Source organism: Sminthopsis crassicaudata, chromosome 2 (genome assembly GCF_048593235.1).
Source record: "Sminthopsis crassicaudata isolate SCR6 chromosome 2, ASM4859323v1, whole genome shotgun sequence".
Lineage (NCBI taxonomy): Eukaryota > Metazoa > Chordata > Mammalia > Dasyuromorphia > Dasyuridae > Sminthopsis > Sminthopsis crassicaudata.
Window position 1 is genome coordinate 245,655,545 of NC_133618.1, and position 15,646 is coordinate 245,671,190.

The 15,646-nt window shown below is 35.4% G+C and overlaps 1 protein-coding gene across 2 annotated transcripts in view; it reads left to right on the top strand.

Moving 5' to 3' along the window:
* Positions 1 to 15,646, top strand: part of ZNF831 (zinc finger protein 831) — an 85,655-nt gene that overhangs the window by 19,594 nt on the left and 50,415 nt on the right. The window contains exon 1 of one of the 2 annotated variants that reach the window (XM_074288714.1): positions 1,328 to 1,658. The exons of the other annotated variant lie outside the window; for it this stretch is intronic. The gene's annotated coding sequence lies outside the window, so the exon portion shown is untranslated. Of the gene's footprint in view, positions 1 to 1,327; positions 1,659 to 15,646 lie in introns of those variants that run through there. 2 annotated transcript variants of the gene reach the window in all.

Genomic DNA, 15,646 nt, shown 5'->3' on the forward strand with positions numbered 1-15,646 from the left:
TATTACCCATCTGTGGAGAGGGAATCTGTGAGCCAGAAGGGTGATTCATCCCTGGCGCAGATGGAGGTGGTGTTCTGGTTTCACTTGCTTTAAAAAAAAATCTGCATGAGATAGCTTCATTTTCCAATTCATTTTATGGATACCTCAATTTGCCAAGACAATATAATTTTTCTCTTTAAAACTTGCATTTTTTGGATGCAAGATATTGGCATCTGTGGGATTTGGTTTTCCCCTGACCCAAACCTTCACAAAGAAATGATTTTTTGCAAATCATTGTTCTTTTTCTGCACAGCTTTCCTGACAAGGCCCACATGTTAGCTCATCAGTTATATATTATACGGTTTGCAAGACTTGTGATGTGCATTATGTTTGTAAAAATGAGGGAGGGTAACATTTATTTTTGAACGTCTCCCCAAACTTTTCCTCTCTCCCTTTTGAAAAGCAATACTTGTGGCTAGTCTTTTCTCTATTCTTCTTCAGTTTGGACTGAAATGTCAGAAAAAGAGCCATAAACTTTTGCCCATGGATTCTCATGAGTCAAAAGTGTAGTCACTTTCATGGAAAAATTATTCTTCAAAGGGAACTTGCTTTTTTAAGCATAAGTTAGACAGTAGTTCCTGCAAAGGATAAAGCCAGCCTAGGGCCACAGCTAGCTTAGTGCATGAGTGATATATGTCCAATAGAGAGTAAACGCTAGATCTATACAAGGAAAAGTATCTATCCCAGTGTTTATACAGTGAGTAGTGGGGACCATCCAATTCAAGAAATGAGCTTCCAGCAAGTAGTAATTTAGAAATTTTTTTTTCATTTACCTTCAGCATTGTATGATAATTGCTTTGTGGTTTTTTTTTTTAAATAGCATTTTGAAGGTAACTCCAACCTTTTTTCCCTTTACTCTTTCCTTCCAAAGTCTGGGATTCTTGGTCAAAACTTAGAGAGTAGTCCCCTACCCACAAGGGGTTATAATTACATTCAAGGCATTTCTTCTTCCTTATTTCATATATTCCAAATTTTGTAGTATGGCCTTTGGAAATTGGGCTAGTTAAATAATATTAATTTTTTACCGAACAAATTTATCTCCCTTGCGATGTGTTAAACACCTACATTTCCAATTAACTGCTTCTGTTTATGGGTTATTAGATGAATAATAACAATTGTAGAAAAGAGCTCAAAAAGTTACTTCATTTTTCTGTTTTTACCTCTTCCTGTTTTCTAAAGGTTGTCACCGTAACTCTAACTATTGTATTGAAACTATTTACTTCCTATTTCTGAACTGGCCTAAGTTTCCTCTCTGCCTAGCTTTTTCTCTTCCTCAGTATGGCCAGAAGTGGTACTTCTTTCAGTGAAAAGCTGAGTTCAAGGGATGGGCCAAAAGCTCCTGTCTGTTCTGTTATTTTATTTGCTTCAGTGGATGTAGAAATTCTTCCCACAACCAGCAGTATGAGAAGAATTAGAGTAAGAATCATTAGAAGTTTCTAACAGCAGTTTGCCAACATTATATATAGTCTAAGAAAGATCCTCAAGGCTTTTTATCTCCTTTTATCTGGTAAGAGAAACCGATCGTTTTGTGCCTATGGATTGCATCTTTAGTTCAAGTCAAGATGTTGACTTTTTTGATCAAATAGCCATAGCTGGAGAATTCTCTACTCATCAGAAAGGTATGTAAGAAACTCAAAGATAGATATTTTGATATGTATTATTTTTAATACATGGTTTAATGAGTGACAAGAGATTTGTCTTTATTTGTAAGTTAAGTACTTGGGAAAATAAAATATTAAGAAATTGTAGATTGGACTCAGAATGGCAATTCTTAAGTGATTAACACATGTATTTTTGTTGTTGATATTCATACTAATTACTTTTGTTGTTGAGTCTCTTCAGTTGTGCTTGACTTTTTGTGACTCCACTTGGGGTTTTCTTGGCAAAGATGTGGAAGTGGTTTGTCATTTCCTTCTGAAGCTCATTGTACAGATGAGGAAACTGAGGCAAACAGTATTAAATGACTTGTCCATGGTCACATTACTAGTAAAAGTCTGAGGCAGGATTTGAACTGGGGAGGGACAAAGCTCCTTTTGACTTATTGGGAATTCCCAGCACATGGGACTATCCCATTTGTACCTGCTGGTAGCTGCCTCTTTTAATTCTTCTTAGCAAAATTTGCTCATCAGAAAGCATGCACAAAGATCTATTTCTGAAAAAATAATTCATGTAATCATCCCAAAGAATTTTTACATACATGTATCTGTGCATGCATGTGTGCTTGTATGTTTATAGGTTTATACATATATGCATGTATATGTGCTTGTATGTTTATAGGTTTGTACTGAGAGATTAATTGGTATAGGAAATTCCCTCCACTAATTTTGCCAATCTACTGCTCCACAAGTTATAATCTGATCAAACTGCCTGAGGAGAGTGAAAAGTTAGGAAACTTGCTCTCTGCCACAGAACTAAAGGCAATCTAGAGTCATCTTATCATTTCCACTATGTTACTTTTCAAGGAAGAATATAGTTCTACAAATCCATTTTCTTGTCCTCATTAAAGCACAAACATGCTTTGGGTCAGTAAAATTAATTATACGAGCCCAATTCCTTTCACAGTAATTCCAAAATCAAATTTTTAAAAGGCATTTTTATTAAAAGGATGATAATACCACCTATCACCCTATAGTTATCACCCAAAGGTGAATGGGACATATAATACACATATATTGCTTTCTTAGTATTTAGCATCCATTAGGATCTTGAGTTGATCTAAAATAATTGTGAGGCCCATGCTCAAAGAAGTAATATAGATTTCCTTTTGTAAGAAATCTTTATCCAAGAATGAAATAAGAGATTTGTATCTGCCAAACCAAAATGTAAGACAGGATGCAACTTAGAAAAATGATAACATCAGTTTAATAAAAGAAACCAAATAAATGTCACAGCCAATTAGAAAAATATCTATTTTAACAATAACTTCATTACCTCAGCTAAAAGTTAACATTAATGTTAAAAATGACTAAATATTAATTAAAATGAATGCCTGAATTATGATGAGAACTTGTGGTTTTTAGGAAACATCCTAGCACCTAGGTGAAAGATTGCTTTTTAGGTGTACAGGTATTAGATTGGGGGGAGAAGCCTTAGAGTTTAAGACATGGATCTTGGGGATTACAGGCCCCAAGAAAACAGTATGTAGGTCATCTGGATTGCTCCTATTCTCATATAGGGTATTGATTTTGAAATCACAGTAGAATTCTTCTTTTCCGGAAGCAGGGTTCAGGAACTCCTCCACTAATACTTGTTTCACTACTTTGCCATTATTCCTCTAGAGGTGCCATCTTGGTTCCACAGTTTCCATGCCTGCTACTTCTGGGATCCAGCAGCTTACTGGGTCCTCCTTTCTCCTAAGGTACCCTAATCTGCACTCTGTGTATAGCCCCTTTCTCAGTTCTTCTCTTTGTCTACACTCAGTTCTTTCAAGTTGGTTGGGTTCTATTTTCTGTTGTCTCTGTCAGGTTCCCCTTAAAGGCCAAACCCCAGGGTAAGCTATTTAACACTCTATCCAGATGTGCCAGTTATCTCAAAGATGATGTTAATAGATATTTGTCTATACCTTATAGAGAGAGCTTCAAGGTTAAATCAGTCTTCATTCAAGGTCAAGGGAAGACTTCATTCTTTTATCTTGTTAGGTTGACTAACTCTTCCTGGTCACACCCACTATATTTGGATGGGTTTGAGTCAAGGTTTCAATATTTACTAGCCCAAAGATTTGGGTAAATCACCTGTGCTTTCTATGCATTGTTTCCTCATATGAAAAAGAGAGATGAGAGTATCCATTTATGGTTAGTACCTAACACACAAGAATGTTGTGAAGAAACTCTGCACAAGACCTCACACAGCAAATTATAAATACTTGTTTAATAAAAATTATATAAATAATAAATAAAAACATACAAATAAATAAATATTAATAATTTTTTGGGGCATTTTATACTTGTATATTCAGTGTATTTATGTGTATGTGTTTTATGTTTGTAAGTGCTATTTGATATTGGGAGGCAACTTTTATATCATAGAACATAGCATGTGAAATTCTCATTCTGACCCCCTCCTTTTGACTAAGCACTGTGCATATGTGCTCATTTGGTTTTTTTTTTTTTTTGTAATTATTGTAATTACATAAAGTAACAAACTATTGCAATGCAGTATTCAAAATTATATTATTTCACACCATAAACAAGCTAACGATGTAGTCTACCAGTGTAATATCCTATTTTATTTATATGTTTATTAACCTCAAGGAAGCATTAGACTCTAGACTAAGTTACACGAGTTACGTAATGACTAGATTGGTCTTATGATATAAAGGTGGTGCAGATCTCCTTTAAATAGTTGATGTTATATAGGAAAGGTGGTGGTAACAATGTAAAATAGTCTAAAAGCCAGCATAATCTGTACTATTTTTAGTTATAGTAACAACTGTTAGTGTAACCAAGGCAATTTTTTCTGTTAGGATAATACAATAATCTTAATGCTATAAGAGTATGACACATATATTCTAGATCTAGATTTAGGTTTAAATCCTGCCTCCAGCACTTTATTAACTTTGTGAATATGGACATATCATTTCTGCCTCTTACTGACTATTGAATGATGTTGAAATTTGTCTAGAAAAGTTTAATCATTTTTATATGCCAGTTCTGTAAAGGCCTTCATAGACAGGTTCTGGATAATGGATGATACTCTCATGCTTTCCCAGTCACCAGTGTGCTTGTTCCCATGCTTTTAAGTGTTGTATTCTGTGATTTTGTCAGATGCCTAACAGAAAATATGATAAAAAATGACATCAAGAGCAGCTTCCTTCACCACTGCTAAATATTTGACTTGAAAAGACTTTGAGTTGTCCAGAGCTTCAGGAGATGCTACTGATTGCTTTCGGCAAAGAAGCTCTAACAAATCTAAACAGTTATTGATTAATATGAAAAACATAAATCCCTCAGAGACCACCTGGTGCTGGTCAAAGCAACACATTTGGCCAGAGTATGAATCATCCAGAGTCTGAGCACAAAGGATATTTGTTATGCTAAGCTCAGGGTGCCCATAGCCAGTTTGTTGGGCTCTGGAAAGCAGAGTGTCTCCAAATATCTTGACAAAGCAATCTGAACTTAGAGGACTTTAGAACTAAAGGGGTCATAGGTGCATCTGACCCACTCTTATTTTTATTTTATTTATTAATTTTTATTTACAATTTATTTACAATAAATTAATGGATAATTTTTCAGCATTGACAATTGCAAAACCTTTTGTTCCAATTTCCCACCTCTTTCTCCCCACCTCCTCCCTCAGATAGCAGGTAGACCAATACATGTTAAATATGTTAAAGTATATGTTAAATACAATATATGTATACATGTCCATACAGTTATTTTGCTGCACAAGAAGAATCGGACTTTGAAATAATTTACATTATGTGAAGGAAATAAAAAATGCAGGCAGACAAAAATAGAGGGATTGCCACTCTTCTTTTTAGAATGAGAAAGGTCATAGTATAGTGACAGGGAGTAAGTGACAGAGTTAGGATTTGAACCCAGATCTTCTGATTCCAAATACAATCACTCTTCATTTACCCTCTCTTTTCTCTCCCTATCCCTCCTCTCAAACATATACTCTCTCTCCCTAGTGTCAGGATTCCACTTCAGTGCTGCTGAATACCTTGTTAATTTGTGCCATTTTTTTGTGGACATGTCAGAATTGAATGTATTCATTGTTTTTGGAGCTGGAAGGGATCTACAGTTATCTAGTACAACTTCTTTTATTCATTGATGGGAAAAACCAAGGCTGAGAGCCAGGAATTGACTTGCCAAGCTCCTGCGGCTTGCTAATGGCAAAGATGGTACTAGATCACAGGGAGTCTAGATTTTACCCTGCTCAGTCCTATAGTTATCTTCTATCAGCAATGGATAGATGGGCTAGAACAGTTCATCCTAATGATGCTAAGAATAGTTGTCCCAGTCCATTTTTGCTGCTTTGGGTACACAGAGGTTTCCAAAGAAGCACCAGACTGGCTAATAATACTAAAAAGCTGTTGTTCAGCAGTTTTAAAAATCGTGTTCAACATTTCATAGGCCCTTTTGGGGTTTTCTTGTCAGAGATATTAGGTGCTTTACTATTTCTTTCTTCAGCACATTTTACAGATGAGGAAACTGAGGAAAATTGAGTTAATTGACTTGCCCAGACTAGTAAGGGTCTAAGGCCAGATTTAAATTCAGGAAGATGAGCCTTCTTGACTCTAGGCACAGCGCTCTATTCACTTTGCCATTCAACTGCCCCAGCGAAAAGCAATAGGCTTTCATGTCTGATTCACACAAGGAAAATACGACAACTAATGTCACACTAAAGGGAATGAGAAAGGAGAAAAAAAAAAAAAAAAACAAAGATACATCTGGATTACAGTCATTAAAGAGACAAAGACACAGCCCACTCTCCAGAATGGCAGATGCTTTCATGACTCATTGGAGAAACTCATGTCTTGGTTGATAAGACTTTAATGCCCATGGCAAGGAGATGAAGAGACTGGTTGATCCAGGTTATGCTATGTAGATCATTGCCTATTAAGGCTGATTGGAAATGCAGATGGATGCATGTATTTTATAGTGAGAGAGGAGGCCATTAGAAGGCATGTCTGGTTTTTTTTGTTTGTTTGTTTGTTTGTTGTTTTTGTTTGTTTGTTTGTTGTTTTTGTTTGTTTGTTTGTTTGTTTTTTTGTTTTTTACCTCTAGTGTAGACAGGAAATCAAAATGCATTAAGTAGGAACCTAAATGTAGCGAATAAACAGCTGTGGGCTTACTCTCCCAAACAGCAAAGCATCTGAACTTTCTCTCAGTTGAATTCAAGGCTTCTCCTTTACTGTGAGAACTTTTTTAGAAGCAGGTTTCATCTTGATAAGCAAAAGGCAAAGAATACTGCACATAAAGGATTGGCTACTTGTTTATTATTCTGTCTCCATCACATGAAAATTTCTAGCATGGAAAAATTAAAATAAAAACAGGTTCCAGAAAATAGGCAGGACAGATAGAAAAAATAGATAGAAAAAAGAGGGGGGAGATCTAGATCAGACAAGCTCGTCTTATAGATTTTTTTTTCTCTTTTTAATTTTTTTAATTAAATCTGTTTATTTTCAAAACATATAATCTAATAGGTGTTAAACATGGTAAAATATATGTTAAATCCAATATATGCACACACATTTATACAATTATCTTGCTGCACAAGAAAAATCAGATCAAAAAGAAAAAAATGAGAAAGAAAATAAAATGCAAGCAAACAGCAACAAAAAGATGAAAATGCTATGTTGTAATCCACACTCAGTTCCCATAGACCTCTGTCTGGGTGTAGATGTCTCTCTTCATCACAAGGCCATTGGAACTGGCCTGAATCATCTCATTGAGAAGAGCCATGTCCATCAGAATTGATCTTTATATAATCTTCTTGTTGCCGTGTACAGTGATCTCCTGGTTCTGTTCATTTCACTCAGCATCAGTTCTCTCCCAGGCCTCTCTGAAATCATTCTGCTGATCATTTCTTATAGAACAATAATATTCAATAACATTCATATACCACAATTTATGCAGGCATTCTCCAATTGATGGGCATCCATTCTGTTCCTAGTTTCTTGTCACTAGGAAAAGGGCTGCCACAAATATTTTTGCACATGTGGGTCCTTTCCTTCCTTTAATAAGCCCATTGTATAAATGTATATGATATAAGCCCAGTTAGCAACACTACTGGGTCAAAGAGTATTCACATTTTGATAGCCCTTTGGACATAGTTCAAAATTGTTATCCAGAATGGTTGGATCAGTTCACATCTCCACCAACAATTTATTAGTGCCCCAGTTTTCCCACCTCCCCTCCAACATTCATCATTATCTTTTCCTGTTATCTGAGCCAATCTGAGGGGTATGTAGTGGTATCTCAGTGTTGATTTAAGTTGCATTTCTTTGATCAATAGTGATTTAGAGCACCTTTTCATATGACGAGAAATGGTTTTAATTTCTACATCTAAAAATTGTCTGTTCATGTCCTTTGACCATTTATCACTTGGAGACTGGCTTGAATTCTTATAAATCTGAGTCAATTCTCTAATATTTTAGAAATAAGGCCTTTATCAAAGCCCTTGAATGTAAACATGTTTTCACATTTTATTGTTTCCCTTCTAATCTTGTCTGCATTAGTTTTATTTGCACAAAAACTTTTTAATTTTAATATAATAAAAATTATCTATTTTGTGTTCAATAAGGAACTCCAATTCTTCTTTATCCAAAAATTCCTTCCTTCTCCCTAGATCTGAGAGGTAAGCTATCTTTTGTTCTTCTAATTTGCTTATAATATCACTCCTTATATCTAAATCATGAATCCATTTTGACCTTATCTTGATATATGGTGTTAGATGTGGCTCAATGCCTAGTTTTTGCCATATTAGTTTCCAATTTTCCCAGCAGTTTTTGTCAAATAGTGAGTTCTTATCCCAAATGTTGGGGTCGTTGAATTTGTCAAAAACTAGATTACTATAGTCATTGACTTTTTTGTCTTGTGAACCTAACCTATTCCACGGATCAACTTCTCTATTTCTTAGCCAATACCAAATGGTTTTGATGACTGCTGCTTTTTAATATAGTTTTAGATCTGGTACAGCTAGGCCACCTTCATTTGTATTTTTCATGAATTCTCAGGGGAACTATATTATGAACATAATGAATTAATATCAATACTAAACATATATGCACCAAATGCCAAAGCATCCACATTTATAAAGGAAAAGGAAAAATAATTATGGACAGAAATAGACAGCAAATCTGTAATAGTGAGGGACTTGAATCTTCCTCTTTCAGAAAGAGAGAAATCTACCCAAAAAATAAATAATAAAGAAGATAAGGAGATAAATTCTTCATAAGCCAGATATGATAGTCATCAAGAGAGAACTGAATGGAAACAGAAAGGAATAAATCATTTTCTCTGCAATACATGGCACCTTTACAAATTTTGACCACATGTTTGTGTTTAAAAACTTTATAGTCAAATGCAGAAAAACAAACATTAACTGCATCATTTTTAGATCCTAATGTAGTCAGAATGCATTTAATATAAGACTATATAAACACAGATTAAAATTAATTGAAGACTAAGTAACCTGAGAAGTTCAAAGAACATAAAAGCAATAAATAATTTTATTAAAGAGAATAATGAGATAACATACCAGAAATTATGGGAGGCAACAACAGCAGTCATCAGAAAAAAGTTTATATCTCTCAATTGTTACAATGATAAAATAAAGAGCAATTCAATAAGCTGGATATGCAATTTATTTAAGAAAATGAAAAAACAAATTAAAAATCTCTAATTAAACACTAAATTAGAAATCTTTAAAATTAAAAATTATATCAATAAAATTGAATTTAAGAAAACCATTGAATTAATAAATAAAGCTAGGAGTTGGTTTTATGGGAAAAAATAAAAGAAACATAAAACTTTGGTTAATGTGATTTTTTTTTTAAAAGAGAATACCAAATCATTATATCAAAAATGCAGAGGGTGAATGCTGGGAAACTACAGCAATATAGCACAAAGATTATACATTATGATCAAGTAGGATTTATTTTAGGAATGTAGGACTAGTTTAATATATAGAAAACTATAATTAACATGATTATATCAATAACAAAAGCAAGAAAAATCACAATTAAATAAAAAATCACTGAAAAAGCTTTTGACAAAATACTCATTCCTATTGAAAACACTTGAAAACATAGGTATAGGGGCAGCTAGGTGGCGCAGTGTATAGAGCACCAGCCTTGAATTCCGGAGGACCTGAGTTCAAATGTCATCTCACACACTTAACACTTTCTAGCTGTGTGACCCTGGGCAAGTCACTTAACCCCAGCCTCAGGGGGGGGGGGGAAAGAAAGAAAACATAGGTATAATTGGATTTTTCCTTAAAATAATTAAAAGCATTTGCCTAAAATGATCATCAAACATTATCTGTAATGGGGATATGCTAGAAGTCTTCCCTATAAGATCAGAAGTGAAACAAGGATGCCTATTATTCCAATTCAATATTGCATTAGAAATGTGAACAATAGCAATAAGAAAAGAAATTATCAAAATCAGAATGGCCAATGAGAAACTAAAATATCTCTCTCTCTCTCTCTCTCTCTCTCTCTCTTTTTTACATGAAATATAATGGCATACTTAGAAAATCCTTCAGATTCACCTAAAATTAGTTGAAACAATAATTTTATTAAATTAGCTATAAATTGTTAACATTTATATATATCACCAACAAAACCCTGTAAGAAGAGACATTTCATTTTAAAATAAACATAAGCAATATGAAATACCTGAGAGTATATCTGTCAAGATGAACCCTGAAACTGTAACAATTGTTATAAACAATAACAATTCATTTGGAAGAACAAAAGGTCGAAAATGTCAAAGGAATTAATGTAGAAATATGTATAGGAAGGAATAAAATTTTTGGGATAAGAACTCACTGGTAAAAAAATGCTGGGAAAGCAGTCTGTCAAAAACTAGATATAAATTAATATCTTTGCCTTTTTTTTTCTTTTGAGAGGCAATTAAGATTAAGTGACTTGTTCAAAGTCACACATAGAGCAAGTGTTAAGTGTCTGAAATCAGATTTGAACTTACTTCTGTCTCCAGGGCTGGTGCTTTATCCACTGTACCATTTCCTTGCCCCAGATTAATATCTTAATATTATTTAGCAAGAAAAGATCAAAATGAATCCATGTCCTACATGTAAAAGTAAATGTCATAAGTAAATTAGAAGTGCATAGAATATATTACCTATCAGATTTACATATAGAAGAATTTATGAATAAACAAGAGGATAACCTTGTAGAATATAATATAAAATTTTGGTTACACTAAATTAAAAAAATTTTGTACAAATAAAACCAAAATAGCAAGATTAGGAGAGTAGAAAATTGAGGGGAAATTTTATTGAATTTCTCAGATAAAGATCTCATCCCACAAATATATAGAAAACCAAGTCAAATTGATAAGAAATATCAGTCATTCTCCAGTTGATAAACAGTCAAAGAATATGAACAGGCAGTTTTTGAAAGAAGAAATCAATACAATGTAGATAGTCATGAAAAAATGCTCTAAATTATTATTATTTTTTATATTTAATAATTTTTATTTACCAGATTATGCATGGGTAATTTTACAACATTGACAATTGCCAAACTCCTTGTTCCATTTTTTCCCCTCTCCCCCAGATAGCAGGTTGATCAATACATGTCAAATATACTAGAGTATAAATTAAATACAATATATGTATACATGATCAAACAGTTGTTTTGCTTACAAAAAGAATCGGACTTTGAAATAGTGCACAATTAGCCTGTGAAGGAAATCCACAATGCAGGCGGACAAAATTAGATGCTGGAAATTCTATGTAGTGGTTCATAATCATCTCTTAGAGTTCTTTTGCTGGGTGTAGCTGGTTCAGTTTATTACTGCTCTACTGGAATTGATTTGGTTCATCTCATTGTTGAAAATGGCCTCATCAGAATTGATCATCATATACAACGATCTCCTGGTCCTGCTCATCTAAATCATTATTAAATAGAGAAATGCAAATAAAAAAACTGAGGTACCATCTTTTTTTTTTTTTTTTTTTTTTTTTTTTTTTTTTTTTTTTACAGGAAAGATTTATTTTACATTCTTGCAAGAATCAGTGCTTAGGTGAGTAGACACACCTTTGAAACTCCAAAGGCAATATTTTATTTCCAATTCTGTAACTCAAGTCCCTCTCCAGATAACCCATTAATTGAATGTTACATAAATTTCATGATGTTAATCTCCCCCCCTCATTACATAGCTAGTCTCTGCCTTTCAGATTGGCTTAAATAATAGAAGGAGAAAATGACAAATGTTGGAGGGGTTGAGCAAAAATTGGGATATTAATATACTGCTGGTGGAACTGTGAACTGCTCCAATCATTTTGGAGAGCAATATGGAATTAGGCCCAAAGAGTTATAAAACTTTGTATATCTTATGACCCAACAGTGCTACTCACCATTAGATCTGGTTCCCAAAGATGTTTAGAAAAAAATGGAAAAATAATATATGTGTTCTAAAATATTTATAGCATTTCTCTTTATGGTGGCAAGGAACTAGAAACGGGGGGGGGTGCTCATCAATTGGGGAATGGTTGAATAGGTTGTTGTATAGAATTGTGATAGAAGGCTTCTGTGCTATAAGAAATGATGAGCAGGTTGCCCATTGCCTGCTTGTGAGCAACATTAAATGAATAGAAGTTGTCCCTAAAATGGCATCGTTCATCCCCTCGACTAATAGCAGAAGAAAATCTTCAGTTACCAGTTAAAAGGCAAAGACTATTTTAATGGAATATGTTTAGATAACTGAAAAAAAATAAATGGGGGAGAGATTATATTATTTCATTTGGGTCCCTTCAGTAAAAAAATGAAACAAAACAGAATAAAGTTTTTTTTTTTTTTATATATATATATGATATATATGATGTATATGTAATATGGTCCCGTGTGTGAATCTAACTATATCAACTGTTGGTGTTCTTTAATGCAGGTTCAGAAGAGAGGCTGGTAGACAACTCAGTACTCAAAATGCATCAAAAAAATTTAAATAAAATATTTTTTTAAAATAAAGAGAAACTAATTTTTTAAAAATAGCCATCTGGTGAGTTAAATGAGATTCTGAATCAATTTAGTATTGGAAGAGTTCCAATTCAGATTGTAGCCAAGCCCTTGACAGGAATCACTATTGGGGAAGGGGGAGCAGAAAGTTTTTCTCTCTTTCTGTCTTCTTCCTCATTTCCTCCCTGCAATTGACCATTGACCATGTCAAAGGAGAGACTGCATCAATGTAACACAAAGTGAATACAAGTGGGATCAGAGGGACTAGATCAGTTAGGAACAAAAAATTCAATTGGAGTCAATAGTCACCAGAGGGATCTTTGAGGATAAGTAGTAAAAGTTTGAATTCTAGGATACGAATGGCATGGCCTCCAAGCATGTCTCCAGTCACATGTTGGTATACTCCAGATTTGTACTGGAGGAAGTCAGCATACACAATAAAAGCTCCCTCTACAGGGCCATTCTTGTAGATCTCAGCCATGATCTCCTTCTCACTTGAAGGTACATTGTAAGCGGTTGATCCATCAGTGTTTGTCGTCTTTGTAGTCAGGAGAATAGCCTGCTTCACACTTCTTGTTGCATTTAGGGGTATCTTCTCCCTCTCCAGTACAGGCAGGGCGGGAGCCATTCACATGGTGCTCACAGGGAGGAATGGAGTAAGGTCTGCAGCCCACATGGGAATCATAGAGGCCACCAGAATCACAAGGCCTTTCTTGATCCAATACTTCCAAGCTCCAGCAGGAAAGCCACCATTACAGCCTTCCCCACACTGTAATCCACAGCAGTCCCCGATCTTCAGACTCTAGCAGAGGGAACTTTATGAAGATGAGAGAGGGAGAGGAAGAGGAAAGGGAGAAGGGAAAGAGAAGAGAAGGAGAGGGAGAGAAAGAAAAGACTTCCAGTAATCAAGAGTTCTGATGAGTTTTCAACTCAGTTGCCTCCCTAACTTTGTACTTTGAATTTGTTCTCCTTGCCTAGTCCTAGGTGTAGCTGTACCATAATGTGCTCCAGACTTTTGGAGCATTGGAAGACTCCAGATAAGGAGGATTCCAGAAAAGGGACAGACAGGATCAATAGCCATCTAAACCCTAACCCTAAATTTTCCTGTTTGCATGTTTATATCTAAATGTAGAGATATTCATCTTAGAGAAAAGAATATTTGTTTTATTCATGGGGAAGGGACATGACTGCTACAGGTTTTAATGGTGATGTATTTGGGGGATAGCATCAAATAATAACATTGATGTTCAGGCACTAAATGTTGGAGTTCCGTCATTATGAAGAATGGCCATTCTCTTTGGCAAAGATAGGTTTAGTTAGGAGAAGAGGTTACAGAAAAAGAGATACAGTAAACCAGGAGTGAAAGTTGGACAGCATATAATGGTTTTAACAATTAATAATGAAAAGGACAAATTCCCCAGTGGAACTCACAGTTAACCAGGAGAAACGGTATACTTCATCAAGTGGGAATATGCTCTTAATTGACAGGCTAAATCCATAGAGTGGTTTAGCACTCTAAAAGAGATAGCCACAAGAAAGAGAAAGACAGAATTCCATGGCAGGCTTACCCAAAAGGGATTCAGTAAAGATGGTGTGGGCCATGGACAGATTTACAGGGGAAATTTAATCTCAGGGGTTTGACATCATAACTTGGATTTATGACTGGACACAACAAGGTGGACCATGACCTCCACAGAAGGTGAAATTTAAGATTGAATTTAATCCCCATCAGTGCTTTTACCAGTACTTCAGGCTCTTTCTCCCAACCCCCAGGTCCTCACCTTTGGAATTTAGAGATTAGGTTTGCTCTGCTTGATCCCAAAAAGCAGCAATTAGGAGTAAATGATGGAAGCTGCAGAGAAACAGAGAGAAATTCTTTGTTAATTACTGATCTTGCTGTCTCATTTTAGTAAAATGCCTCTCCTAAGAAGCTCATCAAATATGACTGATAGTGAGTAGGAAGCACATCGTGATGGGAGGGGGAGGCTCATGAGTATCAGTATTAAAACCCAGCTTCCCAGTGTTAACCCCAGAATCCTGAGAATGGTAGACAGTTCTCACTGAGCACTCCAGCCTTTGAATGGCAGGTCCAGTTGTGGAGGGGATAAACCTTGAACTCCTTGGAGAGGAGAGTGGAAGTCCTAAAGGTCCCAAATAGAATGGAAAAGAAAAAGAGATAGTAGTGAGGAAATGGTGGCAGGAGGAGGGTCTGCAAGTCATGATGGGAACGGGGAAAATGCCAATTCCTCTTCTAATAAGTGTGAGAGAAGGGTTAGGCAATCTTGGACAAGATGTTTGCATGATGAGTTCAAGAGAAAACTAAATTTTCAATGAGCCCTAAAAAAATGAAAGGTTTAGATATTAGAAAAAGGTATCGAGATCATAAAAGTATACCTAGGAGGGAATTTGGGGATGATCTAAGCCAAAGCTTTCATTTTACAGATGAAGAAATTAATGCCTGGAAAATGTGAAGTGATTTAAACAATAAGAGGCAGATCCAAGATTCGAACTCAGTAAATGCTCAAATACAGAGCATGTGTCAGAGGTGAAGTAAAAGGAAAAACAGAAGACATGACTGGAGGGGGGGGCAGGAGGTGCTAGAACTGAGTTTGGGAATGTGTGTAGCAATTGTGGTAGGTGTGAATAGTGGAGAGTGGCCTTCCCTGCATATTCTTCCCATGATCTTCTCCTCGCTGCAATCCTGACCATGTCTTAGCAGTTGTCCCCTGACTCAGCAGCTCACTGAGAGTAGGAATATAGTGCACATTGTTTAGGTGGGAAGGTGACATCTATGGGAACCCAGTAACATGGAATCAAGTGAAAGAGTACCTGGTATGATAGCAAACATGGGAAAGGGTAAGGGTTCTAGTGACATGCCTTCAGGGGCATGAGACGTGGGGTACCCGCTTGCTAGTTCCTGGAAAACATGGGCTCTGATGGGTTCTGCCAAGCTGTTGT